Here is a 16,947-nt window from a genome sequence, read left to right on the forward strand (position 1 = left end):
TGCAGAAGGAGGTGGAGAGACACTGGGGGCAGGACTCGGTCTAGAGCATCCCCACACTCTCCTTGATCTTTTTAATGAGGCCGAAAACACACTAAAGGAGTTGGACTTTGCTGGCACATCTGGTTCTGCAAAGGGCACCAAGTGAGCATCCTACCTGGGTATCAGCTTATTGGGGCCACCACTGCAAAAGCATCCTTGAGACAAGTTAGTGTCAATAAGAAAACAGATAGATATACACATTTTCATTATCCATTCAAGCTGTTTTTATTTGTTGACCTCAGAATCCTTTGTCGACACAGTGATTCACAAATAAGATTTTTCAAGGCCTTTTCTGAGGAAACATCTTGCTATTTGAACAATCACCTGTGACTCTAGGTGCAGCAAGCCAACAGGGGCAGGCATGGGCGGCCTGAGCCAGGGTACGCAATGCTCCCAAGCTGGGCTCAGAAGGACAGGAGGAGAGAGCTAGTGTCTGGGTAGCTAAGGTGGGTTTCCTACAGGAAGTCCCTAGGGGCTGCTACGCAGAGTAGCTTCTCATCTTCCCGAAGTCCAGAGAATGGAAACACTTGGAAAAGAGGTTCCCCAACCTGAGTGTGAGGACCAACCTATGGGGCTGGCCTTAGTTGGCATGAAGATGCCTCCAAGTGGTCGACACCAAAATGTTCTGATCCCAGGTTGGCTGAGAAATGTTACAGGTATGCCTCTCCCTTCTAGGAAATGCTATATCCTCCCACCCCTAACTGCCTACCTGCCGGGAGCAGCAAACTGTACTGGGGCCTCAGGGAAGGGAATCGAGGGTGATCCTGAGCTCCAAATAGTGTCTGGATGGCTCACATGAGCCTGCTTTTTCAGTTCCCACCCCAGCTGCAGTTAACCCTCCTCTGCATCCCCTGCCAAACAGTTCAGGGAAGGCAAGCACATAGGCTAGAGGGAGACCCAGGTCCCCAAGACTCACAGCTTCTCTCACCCCTGACCCAGCCACACCCACCCAACTCCTCTCGCTCCTCTCCCAGAACTGGGAAGGTACTGGTTTCTTGCCAGTCCTCCTCTAAGCTGTGCTTGTCTGATCTTTGAGTTCCTATTAATACACAAGTAATATGGTCAGTGTCCGTGGTGGCAACTGCCTCACTCCTGTTCACCTCCCCAGAAAAGACTAATAGGGAGAGAAGAGTGGACAGAAGCAAAAGAGCCCTCTTCCTTCTCCACCAAAGCCTCCCCTGTCTACTCCCTGCAAGTCCGCCATTCAACAAATATTTCAACATCTGCTACTTGCCAGGCACTAGGGTGCAGAGATGAGTAAGTGCAGTGCATGTCCGCAGGAAGCTCAGGGGTGGGGATAGGAAGAGGGGATCACAAGCAAGCCAACAATCACAATGCAGGGTGGCCACTGCTGTGATGGGGCACTGCAGGGGTCCCTGAAGATGAGATCTCTAAGTCCTGCTCTCTAGGAGGAGCAAAAGTAGCAGGAAGAAGAAGGGGGTGAGCTAGACAAAAGGCAGTCTCTGAAATAGAGGCCATATATTCTGGAACCTGCCAGTGTTTTGAAGGAGGTGGGGGTTACTTTCCCACGGTGGAGTTTGGGCTTTGCTGGAGGCTGCAGGCATCTGGGTAGAGAAGTAAACTGGCTTCAGCAGGGTTTGCTTCTAGGAAGTTGGTTCTGGCTGCAGTAAGCTTGGAGGCAGGCCCAGCTTCCAGGCAGGGCTTTGCCCCTTACCAGCTGTGTGTTCCTGGGCAAATCATTTCCCCCTCTGAACCTCAGTGTCCACATTTGTGAAATGCAGATAGCAGTTGTGAGGATCAAGATAAATATTTATAGAAAGCACCTGGAACATAACAGACACAGAAGGACAGACTGAGGCTGTGAAGCTGCCCCCGCCACACGGTCTGGGTCTTCCCCCCTCCTCTTTTGGCTCCCCTGTGATCTCAGAACTTCTTGACCATTGTTTATCAGGGAAAGATCACACGGAGAGGCTGAGAAAGCAGCCAGGAAGAAGCCTGGGTGGGACAGGGTTGGGAGGGAAGAAGCATGGGTACACTCTCGGTGCTCCAGGAGGAGCCAGGGTAGAGGTCAGGGCTTATGGCCAGGAGGGTCCTGGGGGTGGGGGTGGAGGTGGGGGAGGGGAAAGCGGGGAGAATGGGCTAGTCACCAATTCCTGTCCCTGAGCTAAGCTCACTGGGTGGTCCTATACCATCGCTGACCTAGAGGGAAATGCCAGCCCTAACGATTGTGTGCCTAGGGAGGGGATGTGTAAGCAACCTGGCTGTCCACGTTGGAGGAGCCAGCAGACTGTCCTGACCCTCACCCAGAGCTCCTTAACCCTCATGCTGTGTTCCACCAGGCCCCACGGAGCTGGCCAGCCTCAGCATTCGCCCATGGAGGCCCTGGGTCCTGGGGATGTCCGCACCTCCCCAGCCTCGTCCACTCGCAGCTTGGATCTGCGGCGGCTGTCTGCACGTGCCGACTCGGCCTACAGCTCCTTCTCCGCAGCCTCTGGTGGTCCCGAGCCACACACGCTGTCACCTGGGACCGGTGTCCTTGCTTACCTCGACTGGGAGAACGTGCGCGTGGTGTGGGGCGGCCCGGCCTCCGCCGCGCCCACCGCTGTCCTGCACACATCCCTGCAGCCCCGGCCCGCAGCCGCGGTACGCAGTGGGCCGCGACCCCCAGAAGTCTGGGGGACCCCCGGACTGCCCAGCCGGCAGACCACCCCGCTGCTGTACCCGCTGACCGCGGAGGCGAAGACTGCAGCGCGAGCCACCGAGCCACCCAGGCCACCGGCCTCACGGGCCGCCTACCGCCAGCGGCTGCAGGGAGCGCAGCGGCGAGTGCTCCGGGAGACGTCGTTCCAGCGCAAGGAGCTCCGCATGAGCCCGCCAGCCCGCCGGCGGACCCCCGCACCCGCACGGCCCCCGGCGGAGCACCCGCGCTCCGCATCGCTCAGCCACCAGGGCGGGGAAGTGGAATCGGCGCGCTCTGGGGCTTCCGCGCCACAAACTGGTGGGCGCGGAGACCTCACCAAGCAGCAGCGGAAGTGGTGTTTCTCTGAGCCATGGAGGCTGGATCGCGTGCGTCTGGGCGGTGGTTGGTTGGTCGGGGAAGGCGGCGGCAAGGCCTGCTCCAGCTCCTGCCTTCCCAGGCCCCAGGAGCATCAGGAGCCCCAGGAGCATGGAGTACTGGCCGAGTTCGAAGGTTTGTCTGAGCCCCAGACCCTTGGCATAGAAGACCCAAATCCTGGGTCCTTAAAGCTCAGTGTTGCCTACAGGCCTCGCTGTCAGAGTCGAAGCCCTTCAGGTGAAGTCTTGGCTCCCTGGGGAGGACCAGGAGAGGGCATGCCCATTATCCAGGTAGGGAAGATAGAGGGTGCAGCAGGCTTGGGGTGGGGTGCATCTGGGAGACTGAAAACTTGAGCCATATTTCATCCGTTTGCCTTTCCAGGCTGTTCCCCAAGGAGCAGAAACCCCCAGACCATTGTTTAAGACCAGACTTTGCAAGTGAGAGAGAGAGAGAGAGACCACTCTGGGGGCTGAAAACTGGGAGGCAGCTTGCATAGCTCTTGCCCAGGAAAGGAGAGGGCTTCCCACCTACCCTCAGTTTGAGCTTCCTTACTGTCTTTTGCAAACTACATCCCCTACTCCCCTCACAACGCCCTGTTGTCTCTCTGGTGCAGCACCAAGAGCTTCCTTCCTGGTCACTGTGGTCAGGATGGGGTCCCTGCTTCCAGAGTCCTGAATCAGAAGGAAGCTGCAGTGGCATGTCCTGCAGAGGGCCTCCAGAGCAGTCCTGCGCGTGTGCAGAGGGTCTCAGAGAGCTAGCTGTATGGTGTCTGCCCGGACCCCACCCCTTCCTGATAATGAAGTTTTCCTGGAAGAAGCCCCGCTGGTCAGGATGAGGTCACTTCCAGACTCTCATGTGCCGCCAGGGCTCCCAGCCAAGTGAGTTCCCTCTTGCTCCCAAGCAGAGTGAGACCTTCCCTTTCCGCATGTCTACATAATGCCTGAAGGGCAGGGAACTCTCTCCTAGGTGAAGCCTGGGAACCTAGGTGAAGGGACTGGGTGGGGGCAGGTGGCCCTTGGAAGCCACCACTTGTCTTCGTCCGAGCTTTTTCTAATTCAATGTCTCTTCCACTTCCAGTGTACATGCCTCTGACCAGCAGTATGGAGCTGGCTTGGGCCAACGAGCTGACCATGCTGCAGCCCTCCAAGAGTACTCCCTCAACGAACACCCAGAGATTGCAGCGATAGATGACTGCTGGCAGGGGCAGATGGTTCTGTGGGTGTGTACAGGTCCTGCTATAGCCCCCCAGAAACTGCAAATGGTGACATCCCAACCTTTGACCCCCACTGGACTGCTAACTACTGACCCCCACACAGCTGCAGAGAATGAGCCTTTCAAATCTTTTCCAGTTGATACCCTGGGACCTCCAGGCAATGATTCGCCAGAGACTCCCTCCCACATTGCCCTAGCTTGGGGCACTGACCAGCCCTGGTTCCAGGTCAACATGGTCCAGTCTGCGCCTTGAGGAACTGGTTCAGGAGCTGGCCAGACTGGATCCCTCTCTGAGTGACACTATTAACTCCTATCCCCACCTGTGGGGCTTCTGGATGGGCTGATTCCTTTAACTGAGGTCAGGGCTGCAATGAGGCCAGATTGTGGGGAGATTGGAGAGGAGGCTACTGGTCCTTCCGAGGCAGGGTGAGTGAGGGGGTCCCCAGGGACTCGGGATTGTCCCTGCAGTCTGGGGCAGGACAACCCAGGGAGCTCTGGCCTTGTCCCCAGCTATCTCTTTAGCGCCACCCAGCTCCTGCCAACCTCTCAGGAGGAGACAAGGCCTGAAAACCTTAGTACCCACCCTGTACCTGACCAGCCATGTGGCCAGGGTCTCCCTGAGCCAAATAACAGCATCCAAGTCAAGAAAGTAAGTGTGGAGGGGCTGCTGGATGCTGGGTGGGGCAAGAGCCCAGTCTGTGTAAGTCTGGGCCCTGGCCCCAGCTTTAAGTACCCCCGTTTTCCCTGCAGGTGGAGCTAGCTCACCTCCTCCAAAAGATGCTGCAGGTCCTTCAGGCTGAGCAGGAACAGCTGCAGGGGGCGACCCAGGAGTGGGCCAGGCGTGGGGCTGCTCTGGAGGCTGCAGTGGGCCAGGCCTGTGCACCCCATGAGCTAGAGCGGTTCAGCGGGTTCATGGCTGACCTAGAGCGGGTGCTTGGCCTCCTTCTACTGCTTGGCAGTCGCCTGGACCGCGTGCGCGGTGCCCTGGCTTGGGCTGTTGCAGACTGTGACTCTGATGAACAGGTAACTAGTTCAGGCTAGGGGTTAAAGGGTGGTAATGGGCCTGCCGGCTCTGGCTGGCACCCCCGACCCACTCACAGTGCCCTCTCCATGCAGCTCCAGGCCTCTCTCCTGCAGCAACTCGGGCTCCTGGAGCAGCAGCAGGAAGATGCCAAGGAGCTGAAGAGGCACGTGGCACGGTGCGAGCGGGCCCTGCGGGAGGTGCTGGTGCAGGCCCTGTCAACTGCAGAGCTGCACGCCTACCGTGCCCTGCTGGTTCGCAAGGCCGCGGTCCTGGCCCAGCAGAGCAGCTTGGACAAGTGGGTCTGACTCCAGGATCAACTTGACACCGTCAGGAGGTCAGGAGCAACGTTAACCATCCTCCCCCACCCCACAGGCGGACCTGGCCCCCAGGAACCCGCCCTTCTGATAAACCTCCCTCCTCCTCAGCTCCCCTCACCTAGTTGCAGGCCGTGGGGGTGGGGAGCATGGCACCTGCCTCTTACCAACATGACTGGGACAGACGCTGGTTTCCTGGCTCTTTTCCCTCGGGGGAGGGGAAGACCCAGGCCTGGCCTTCCCAGAATGCTTCTTCCAGGTGTTCTCCTGTGGCTCCACCTAGGTCTTATGAATTATTTGGAAATTAATTTATGGATTTAAAAACTAGTATTTCCCCTTTTTGTGATAAGAGGCCTTGTCAGGGTTGGTTGGAGGTAATGAAGTCAGAGTTGTATTTCAATTTAAGTTGCAAAATGACCTTTTCTTCTCTCTCAGTAATGTGAAAAGATCTGAAGCTATCTTGTTTACAAACTATAGATCCAAACTGTGCCTGACTAGAGCAGAAGAGGGATGGCAGTTGCTAGGAAGACTGGAGAGAATAGGCCTGAAGACAGGAGGAATCGGGGGGATGCTGGGCCCTCAACGCTACTGCCCCCATGCCCCAATTCCTAACTGTTTCAGTGACTGTCACACAACAGAAGCCTAGGCCTGGTTGGCGGAGTCCAGTTCTCCTTTGCTGTTTTTGCCCAAGCCCACAGGCCCACAGTGGCAGTAGGGTACTGCTTCCCTTCAAGACTCCAGGGATAGAGAATTTCCCCAAATGGAAAACAGGTTCAGTTACTTTGCTGCCTAATAACCCTGACAAATGTCCAGTACACTTGGATTTTCTAGTACATTCATTCCAAGACCCAGAAAGAACTTTCTTCCTCTTTCAATTATGTTATGAAAACGGAGTTTATCCAACTCTCCTTTGGAAACCCCACTGGGTCCCCCAGGCTTGAGGAGGCAGTTGGGGCTGGGAGCTGAAGCTCAGGCTTAGGGGACTTGGAGGCCTACCATGCACGGGATGAGAACCCGGAGAGGCAGCTCCACTTGTGTGCTAGAGATGCTGATCTGGGGACGGGCTAGGGTTGGGAGTCAGGAATTAGGGGCTGGAGTGGTATAAACATGACTCATACTCCCCTTTATTTGTGCATCAGCCCTGTGTACACAGCATCAATGTTAAGTTCTCAAATATGCATGTGAAAATCTGCTTTAGTATTTGTAGCTGCAAGTCTAGGGACAAGAACGTTTTTCATGCAAATGTTCAGTGTATTTTTGGGAAGTCGGTCACATTAAAAGGCATGTGTATGTGTATTTACAGCCAACTGACCCCCCAAAATGAGAAATCTCTTGCTTCTGGGTTTGTTTTCTGAAATGTATTGTCAGTAAATGCAACTGGTTGGGAATTTTAAATGGTCGTATTCATACCAAAAGCATTAGTTCTAACAGTCGGACTATTGAGCACAGAACAATGCTCACGTTGTTCCTTTTTATGGAAAACATATGGGGCTCCTGCTGAGGCAGTTGCAGGTTCTAACATTATGCTTTGCTTCTCTCCTTTGAACACTGTGGGTGGGGCCTCCCCTCCAAGGCCCTCATCCTGGCTGGGCAGCTCACTTGGAGACCTGATCTGGATAGAATTTATTCTTATTTCTGCTTTTTGCCCTGTACAGCCCCCTTTGCATTCAATCATTGTGATATTTTTAGAAACACACTTAACATGGTCTTTTAGGCCAGTGAAAATTATATACATCAGACAAAGTACCCCCTGTACAGGATGAGCATGGGGAGCAGTTGTCCCACTGAACTGCACTTTGGTTCTTTCTGGTGGGGGCGGGTGGGGGGGATCCATGGGGAAATAAGAGGCCTCTGTGGTGGTCCCTGCCAGACTGGGAAAACCCCAAAATTAGGGCCATACCTCCTGTGCCTGTCCTTCCATTTTGCCTCTGCCTTCTCTTGCCCCACTTACCTCCTTTCCACACTCCTTTAGAGAGCAAGAATGAGCTCTCCGTTGTTCTGTATTGGGACCACAACCAGAATTGTAAGGGCACCAGAAGCCGGGGGAATGCCACCCTGCAGGACACTGCCAGCAGAGGGCACTGTTCTCGTGATGAAAAGTACCCCCGTTTTCCTGCCGCCACCCCAGCTCCCAGGCCCTGTGGGCTAGCCTCAGGGACTTGGGCTTGCCCAGGTGAGCAGTGTCTCTGTTGGGCCTGAAGGCTGGGACCGAGCCTTTTTGCCCTGTCGGAAAGAAACTCGGCCAGCCAGGTTTTTTGCTGTCTCGCTTTCCTTTGCACTGGAAAACTGTTGGTTAATAACTGGGGAAGACGGCGGTGTTGATGTACCAAACCGGTATGAAAAAGAGCGTTACTTAGTTCTCCAGGATGGAAAAGAGGGTTTTGCAGTCCCCCCTGGGGTCTCTGCCCCCACCTCCTTCGGCCTGGGGCGCCCTGCCCGCCGCGTCGCCTCCGGGCTTTAGCAAGCGCAGGCTTCGCTGGGGGTCGTTGCTGGGCAAGAGGCAGCCCGGCTGCTGCCTCCGATTCTCGCCTCAGCCCACCCCCGCTGCTCTCCCTAATATGGATTTACTTAGTGTGCTTTTCCCCTTCAGACTGTGCATGGCAAACTGCATAGGGAAGCAGTGTTGCGCGGTGACCCAAACCCGCGTGTCATGTCTTCAGGAGCCTGCTCTGCACACCACATCCCTCTGCGGGCGGATGGCGTGAACCTCAGGGATCCTCGCAGGAACAGACCGCGGTGCCATTCCCTCACATGTCAGTCAGAAGCTTTAGAGGGAATTTAGGTCAAATGTGGCTGAGGACCGCGGAGAGACGAGGTGAAAGAGGAATGGGGTATGGGGTGCTGGGAGGGCAGCAGTTGCTATAAGGCAAGCCTCTCGGCGACCCCGTCAGTTACTCTCGCAGCCTGGCTACAGTTTAGACCGTCAGGGTGGGTGTTGGTTGTCTTTGACGTTTAGATCAGCACCAACTTGATAACTCTCATTCTGCCTCCAGACCCTCCCTCCCAGTCTCTGTCTCAGGCTCTCTGCCTATCATTTCTCTCACTACCTCTTCGTGCATTCTTCCTACCTGCAGAAACTCCTGAGCTCCCTTTGCTTCAAGTCCAGAGGTTTGGCAGTTCTGGAACGGTGAGGCCAGGACAAAGAGGTTCAAGGCAAAAAGCTATCTGGAGAGCAATAGCAAGTCTATTTATGAAATCATGTTAAAAGTTCAAATAATTTCTTCCAGGTAAAGGCCAAAACAGAGGGAGACTGTGGAGCCGGAGTGGGCTCAGCTTTATAACTGTTGAGAGATGCTTTTGATTCAGCTGTTTACATCTGGAAGGTAGGGACGCTAGAGGATTTTGCATTAAGAAAGACATTGTTGTATCTATTTTAACTGAAGTGACAGCACATAAAGAATATGGGGTAACTTTCCTTTTGTGAGAATATTTTTTTTCCCAGCAGACCCCATTGTTCTTTATGTATACAAATACTAACATGCTAAAAGAATGGTGATCATGTAAAGCAGAGCCACAGATCAGAGCTGTTTGGCCTTGGGATGCAGCCAGACACCCCCTTGGGAACAACTCAGCCCCCTTGGTATTTCAGGACTTTTTTTTCCCACTTGGTATTTCTTTTCCACTACATTGGAAAAGAGCACCAGGTTGCCATCTCGACTGACAGTTAATAGCTGTGAGACCTGGACAAGTTAATTCCAATTTTTCTAGGCTTCAATTTCCTCGCTCTATAATTAAGATACTAACAGTACACACCTTGTAAGATTGTGAATGATAACTGCCAATGTTTAGAACTGTGCCTGGCATTTAATAAACACAGGTCACATATGTATTACCCAAGCAATCCCTGGTCTCCATTAGGTAAGAGAGCTGTGCTCAAGAACAACCTCCAGCCTCCTTTAGAGGAAATGGAGAACTTTATTAAAAAGCCTGCTCTGGATATGACCCATACACATCTACATCAATGATTAACTTCTCCCCTACTAAAAGAAGTAATTCTCTTCCTTGTGACAGTTCCAACCACCTAAACTGCCTTATCTTGTAGACGACTATTTTTTTGTCAGTTGTGGAAAATACCCTTCTACATTAACTGTACTTTCCTAGTGATTTACCTTATAGTTTCAGAAAGTCTTGGCCTGTAAGAAAGAAGCAGTGGTTCCTAACACCTGAGTTTTACTCTTACTGATCCTAAACTCTTGCGAAATGTTGTACTTTACTTGGCTGAAGTACATCCTTCTCAAATACAAAGCTTCTTCTGGAAGGTGAAGTAAGTCTGCTGTGATTTCAATGTGCAATAAATACGAATTATTGTTACTACGAATTTGCTAGTTTAGATTTTGTCTTTCTTAAGGCAGATCATCCCTTGTTTGTGACATTTATTCCCTGCAGTCAAACCTCTCTTTTACCATGGGAAGTCGCTAGTATCTTATTCTGTCTTCTAGACCTTCAGCTCCTCAAGGTTGCTGTAATTATTGCCTCCCACAATTTTTCTGCGGAGGCAGAAGATCTCATTTGCATTTTAAAATAATTTATGCAGTTTAGCAGAATTCCAGGGAAGGAAGGTGGAAAGGGTCAGATTAGGGCCTACATTTATCTACAGTTTTTGGCTACCATATCTTTATGTGGTTGACCCTTTCATTTTGCAGAGCAATCCAAACATTCTCAATAATAGAATGCTTGAAAAAAAGCAGAAGAATGAGGAGAAAAGGAAGAAATTAAGTAGATGAAAAGAAAAAAATACAGTAGTAAGAGCTATAAAATACTTAAGGGAAATAAATAATCACACAAGCAGGAACAAAATGTGAGACTATTTCATTACTTAAATCTAATATTTAATTAAAATCTTAAATTAAATTTAAATCTGATATATATATATAGATAGCAGGGGAGCCACACTACCCTGTGCAACAAAAACTATTTGATGTAACTAATGACATGCAAACACGATTTGCAAAAGTATAGCATTACCACAATATGATATAAACAAGGTTGGTTGAGCAAATAGATTCCACACCTTTAAAACAGCAAAAGAACCATTCTAATTGAACCTGGGAAATCTGGGCAAGACCTACAATCGTTCTCAATTACAGACAGGAGTAAAGGTCCAGAAAAGTTAAGCCGCCACTCTAAGGTCACTGTGCAAAGAAATTCTACAGTTGCTATTTTGGAATAAGTTGTTTGCCTTCAGATGGTTTTTAAAGTGGTTACCACATAATTTTTGCTTGTACAGAACTTTCTTATAAAATGGTTGCTTAAGTGTATCCATTATTGTTTAACCAGTTTTTTGTGGGTTTTTTTGCTGTAATATTATGACATTGTTTTTCCTTTGAATATTCACCTAATGCATTGAAAGGCTCAGCCTGATTTGAAAACCACAGATTCAGAAACATGGCACAATGGTGCAATTCACAAATAAGTCACTTTAAAAAAATTAAAATATTCATGCCAAATCAAAGTAGCCACCCACTAGTGCCAAAGATACATTTATATTTCACCATAAAGACAACCACAAATTAAAAGTATTTGACAAAATGTCCCTTTTTCTTTCCTTGTTAAATCACCTTACTCCCGAGATGTACTTGTTTCCTACAATTTAGCATTCACAGTACAACTGAAATTAAGTGCGTTCACAATGATCACACTCTGTGTTCAAGACTCCCTATCCAGAACCTTGATTGCCTAAAATGAGGTAGATAAACATTTAAGGGTTTTGTTGATTGGGACCAGATACCTTTAGATCTTGATCATCTATTTCTTTAAAATAGAATTCCAAAATATTTAACAAAGGTTGAAAATTTCTTAGCATTTTGCTTAACAATGGAAAAATATAATTTCTAAAGGTTACTATGAAAATTGTTTTACCTCATTTCAATTTAAAAACTGGATGAAAGCATCAAATTACAAAAGCCATTACATATCTTAAAGCTAACAATCCAACATCATTCAACATTTCAAAAGACCCTTGCTGGAATTCTGGCTTGGGAGTGTTTTTAGAGGCTGAGGCATTGGTTGGTGAACTCACTCAGGGGCCCCTTAACCTTTCATCCTAAATGTCAAGCCTTCAGAGTTCAAGCCTGATTTCTGGAATTCTTCATAGTGAGGCTCTCCCTGAGATCTTGGATCTCATCTCTGGAGAGAGGAGGGCAAGCTTCACACAGAAGCTAGAAGCATAGGCCCACCTGGGTAAAACAGGCTGCAGTGGACAAAGCTGTAAACAGGATAGAGCCACACGTGGTTGGGGCGCCGGCTTGGGCAGGCTTCGATCATGAGGGGCAGGCCCGGTTAGATCTACCAAGCAGTAGCCCCAAGGTCCGTCAGGCTGTGGGGGGCAGGCTGGGCATTAGCCCGGCAAGGGACCCCACAGTGGGTCGACTTGAGATTTCTGAAAAGGCCGGCAAGCTACTGCGAATCTTTCACTTTTTACGAGGAGCTATGGGTGAGGCACCCAAGAACTTGCTGAGGGAGCTCGACTTCCTGAGGCTTCGAGCCCGGTCCTGGAGCATCAGGTCGTCGGCCAGGACAACCAGAAACGCGCTGGTGGTGGAACTGAGGATGGTGGCTGCCACCTGCACTGGATGCCGCGCCGCAAGACTGCCACTACCACCAGCGGTGGCGTCGGGTTCCGTAAAGTCTCGCAGACCAGGGTCGCCGAGTAGACGACGCAGCGCATACGAGGCACCGGACCGCAGGTACTGGTAGGCGCGCCGCCCACTGTGATCACGCACGTGCACCTGCGCACCCAGGCACACCACCAGCAGCACCGCGGTGTCCCCGTGGCCGTGCAGTGCCGCCAGGTGCAGTGGCGTGTAGCCGCCGTGTGAACGCGCGTTCACGTCGATTGGCGGGCCCCCACGCCGCGCGACCTCCACCAGCTGCAGCGCCATCTCGCGGTCGCCGCTCTTGGCGGCCCAATGCAGGGCCGTGAAGCCAGACATGAAGTCGCGCTTGGCCGCCAGGCCGCTGTCGCGCAGCAGCAACCCGTGCAGCTGGTGAGTCCAGCGGCCACCGGCCGCCCGCACCAGCCACTCGTGCTCGGCCGGCTCTAGGGGCACAGGGGACGGCGGCGGCGCAGCGGGTACTTCCTCCGTGTCGGGGCTCAGCAGGCGCGGGCCGGCGCGCGACAGGCGCCTCAGGTGCGTGGAGCGGCTCGCACCGAGGCCGAGGCCCAGGCCGGACTCCTCTACGGAGAGCCTCCGAAGCAGCAGCGGGGAGCTCCGCGGGCTCGGCTCCTCTGACAGCTGCCGGCGCAGGCCCTGCTCCTCCGCCCGGATCCGGAACGCGGCGGGGCCCGGGACGCAGCGCACGGGCAGCATGCAGGGCTTCGGCGGCGCGCGCGGACGGGGTGGTGGAAGCCCTTTTGTCTCCCCAGACCCAGGTTCCGGGTCTGACGCCTCCGGGTGGGACAAGGCCGCCGACTACAGTGCCCTAGACGGTGGGGACACATCTGCAGGGAGTTCCTCGGAGGACTGGAGTAGCTCAAAGGATGGTATCCGAGCTCCCGAGGGCCCCCCTGACTGCTGGGCTGCGCCAGACAACAGCGCCAGAGTCGGCTGAGCGGGCTCGGAGGCCAGAGGCCGGCGGGCGTCCGCTGGCTGCGATGGCAGGGCTGGGTCCTAGGGTGGTTCCACGGACCGCTGTGCCGAGGCCAGTGCTGGAGCCTCTGCGGCAGCGGCCTGCCCCGATGAGGAGGAAGCGAGCTTCGACGGCGCGGCTGCTGCTGGGGAGGTGCTGGGGACGCAGGAAGGTAGGGGTTCTGGTCCCTCGCGGGGCCGCGGCTTCTTCCGCAGCACCACGAACTTAACGCCGTCGAACTCCTTCACCACGGCCACGTCGTTGACAAACTGCTTGAAGCGGTCCCTGCGGGCGGCGCGGCCGCGCGGGTCACCCGCATCCAGCAGCGGCTTGAAGCGGCTCAGCAGCTCCGAGTTGCGCACCTTTCCGCCGTGCTCCTGCAGGAAGCCCAGCACCGCCGCCTGGCTCACCCCGGCCGCGCGGCCGCGGCCAGGACCATGGTCAGCGCGCGCCGCGCGGGGGAGCCGGGGCCGCCGCCTCCCACCGGACCTCGGGTCCCGGCTGCTGGGCCAGGTGGGCGTCGGGGCGCCGGAGCAGGATTCCGGAAGTCACATCAGCCTGGGCCAGGCTCACCGGGGCCAGACGGGCGTGTCCCCGATGCTGCACCTTGGTCGCGCCCGCGTCGCGGAGTCCGGGTGTCTCCTGGAGAAAGACGCTGGGGGCGGCGGCGCGCCCCCCTGCCCGCCACCCCTCTGGGCCCCCAGGCTTCGGGGTAGATCTCTGCCTCTTTATTTTGTCCAGTGGGCGCCGGGCTCCATCCCCCGCGCGCAGTGCTCGCCTTACAGGTGACAACTGTCACCAGGGCTGCGGAGGGAGTGGGGGAGCGGAAATTCTCTCCACCGCCCTCCCCCAAACCCTGGAATTAAAGGCGCAGCGCTGTGCTTCAGCTCTGCTCCCGGTTGCTAGGTGGGTGGGTGCGTTCCTCGGGGATGCGGAGTCAACAGGCGAGGCAAGGACTTGTAATCCTTGAAGGAATATTTAACCACAATATACCGGGCGATTATTTAAAAGAAATCACTTACTTCAGGACCATCAATATCAATACTTTTGCAGTGATCGATTGCTGCAAATTGTATGAAGCCGTTTTTCTGTTTGAAACGCAAAGATAATTAGCTGTGCTTGGCAATGCATGTTACCCGAGGTTTAGGAGAGACTTAAAAAGCAAATTTTTCATGATTAAAATAATACATTTTAACATCGAATTTTAGGAATAAAGCCACAGGGAAACAGAAAAGATAAAAAAGGAAACATACCACTTGAAATCACTACCATTTTCAATTTTTTTCTTCTCTCCCACCATACATGAATATACATGCTTATAATGTAAAGAAAGGAAACAAAGTTGGATCTACACTGTTTTAAAAACTTCTTATTTAATCCACCAATACTTGTTGAGCATCCTGTTTTGTGCCAGTACCTTTTCAGGATATGATACAACAGCAAGACAGAATTCACATGGAAGGGGGAGCAGAAATAATGCGGCGAATCTGAAAACTGTATAATGTGCTAGATAAATACTATGGAAAAAAATAAAGCAGAGTAAAAGAGGAGAAGCGGGTTGCAATTTTGAACCCTGTGTTCATTGTGAAGGTCACAATTAAGCAAGGACTTGAAGAAATCAGGGAGTTATGTAGCTGGGTTGGAGAAGCTTTTACACCTGAAGGAACAGCCTGAGCTGAGGTGGGATCAATTTCTTAATTTAGAGACACAATACTACAAATACATAAACAGAGACTCCCCGTGTCTTTAAAGAGACTAAGACTCTGCAGTCAGAATTCCACACTTGAATCCTAGCTTTACTTTGAGCTACTTGTTTGACTCTCTATGCCTCAGTTTTCTTATCTATAAAAGGGGGGGTGATAATAACAGTACTTACCTTAATCAGGTTGTTGTGAGATTCAGTGAGAAAATAAACACAAAACACTTAGCACAATGCTTGGCCCACAGTAAACATTCAAATTATTATTAGTAGTATAGTCACTACTATTGTTATTACTCATTGAAAAGAAAAGAACAGTAAAATGTGAAAGATCTCGCTTTCCTCAGAGGCAGTTTTTGTTTTCAGTCCTGTTCCCAAAATGCATGAGTCTACTTTTTGTTCCTTCTGTTTTGCTTTGTTTTTATTCCACAAATAAGTGACATCATATGGTACTTGTCTGTCTCTGCCTGGCTTATTTCACTGAGCATAATACTCTTTAGATCAATCCATATTGTTGCAAATGGCAGGATTTATTTTCTTTTATGGCTGAATAATATTTCCTTGTTGATGGACACTTACAGTGCTTCCATATTTTGACTATTACAAATTGTGCAGTGATAAACATAGGGGTGCATACATCTTTTCGAATCAGGGATTTTGTTTTCTTTGGCTAAATTCCTGGAAGTGGAGTTACTGGATCAAATGCTTTTTCTATTTTTAGTTTTTTGAGGAACCTCCATACTGCTTTCCACAAGGGTTGCACCAATTTATATTCCCACCAACAGTGTAGGTGGGTTCCTGATATGCAATCTTATACTGCTTTTAACACAGTGGTTCAACAGTTACCCATATTATTAAGTCCTCACCCCAACTAGTGCAGTTACCATCTGTCAACATTGGGAAGATGTTACAGATCCAATGGCTGTATTTCTCCATGCTGTGCTAATACCCCATGACCAACTTATGTCATTGAGAGTTTTTGTGCGCCTTTATGCCCCTCACCCTCCTCACTCACCCACTCCAACCCCTCCCCGACGGTAACCACTAGTCACTTCTCAGTCTGATGACACTTTCTTTTTTAACTCGTTTTTAATTGTAAAAATTGTGTTCTTTTAGTTTAAGAATAGAAGTGCAAAATAAGAAGATACATCTCCCATTTAAAAGATAACTTTTAGGATCAATCTTCTCTGTAGTATTAAGCAATCTAAGAATGATAAGGCCTTTGAAAGAAGTCCAATGGTAAGTGTAATCAGCTGTCTTTTCTGTCTAAATATTACGTCTTCTTTAACCCAGCTCAAATCCCACCCCTAAAAGTCTTCTGCAACTGCCCCAGGTGTATCATCCTCTCCACTTCTTTAGCGAACGTCTATTGACTATTTTTGGATGAAGGGAAGTGAGCCAGGTATTCTGGGAAGAAGACACACCTGCCTTTGAGAAGCTTACTGCTTATCAAAGGAGAGAAAACACAATTTTGTTACATATCCATAAGAAATGAATGCTTCATGTGCTTACCGGCAGGTACAGGCCCCTGGAAGTAGTTAATACGCAGGCTATGAAATAGGCTGAGTTTGGAAGTTGGACTGTGAAGGCTGAATTCAGGGTAAACAGTGTCTAGCATTTGGTTTAGGGTACATGTCAGAAATACGGGAGAAGATAATGCTGAAAGAGTAATCTGGGGTCATGACTGGATTACCTTAAATTCCAGTTTGGTCTTTTTCCTATTTGCAGTAGAATGTCACTGAAAGCTTTCTTTCTTATTATTTCTTTTTTAAAAGTAGTTTTAATTATCTTCAGATTGTAAAATAATATTTTCCTAATTCTCAATAGTTTCTAAAATATAAAGACTAGAGAACATGTTAGAGAACCACTTTCAAAATTGTTAGGTTTATTCTGTGTGGGGGTTTTCTGTATACATCCGTAAATATATTCACAGTCCTATATACCATTCTATACACATAGAATTAGACCACACACACATTATTTCAAACCCATGTTTCTTTATTGCCTGCAGTTACCAGTGCTGGTGGTGAACAGAGGGAGGAGGGAGTCTTGGAGGGGTTGATCTCAGGGTCGC

The 16,947-nt window shown here is 51.0% G+C and overlaps 2 pseudogenes; one reads left to right on the top strand and one right to left on the bottom strand.

Annotated features, from left to right (window-relative positions):
• The first annotated feature begins 2,305 nt into the window (after positions 1-2,305).
• On the top strand, positions 2,306-8,066 carry LOC130680273 (protein Shroom1-like; annotated as a pseudogene).
• Positions 8,067-10,518: 2,452 nt separating this feature from the next.
• Positions 10,519-13,722, bottom strand: LOC130680274 (ankyrin repeat domain-containing protein SOWAHA-like; annotated as a pseudogene).
• Positions 13,723-16,947: the final 3,225 nt, after the last annotated feature.

The sequence above is a fragment of the Manis pentadactyla genome, chromosome 13 (assembly GCF_030020395.1).
Source record: "Manis pentadactyla isolate mManPen7 chromosome 13, mManPen7.hap1, whole genome shotgun sequence".
Classification (NCBI taxonomy): Eukaryota; Metazoa; Chordata; class Mammalia; order Pholidota; family Manidae; genus Manis; species Manis pentadactyla.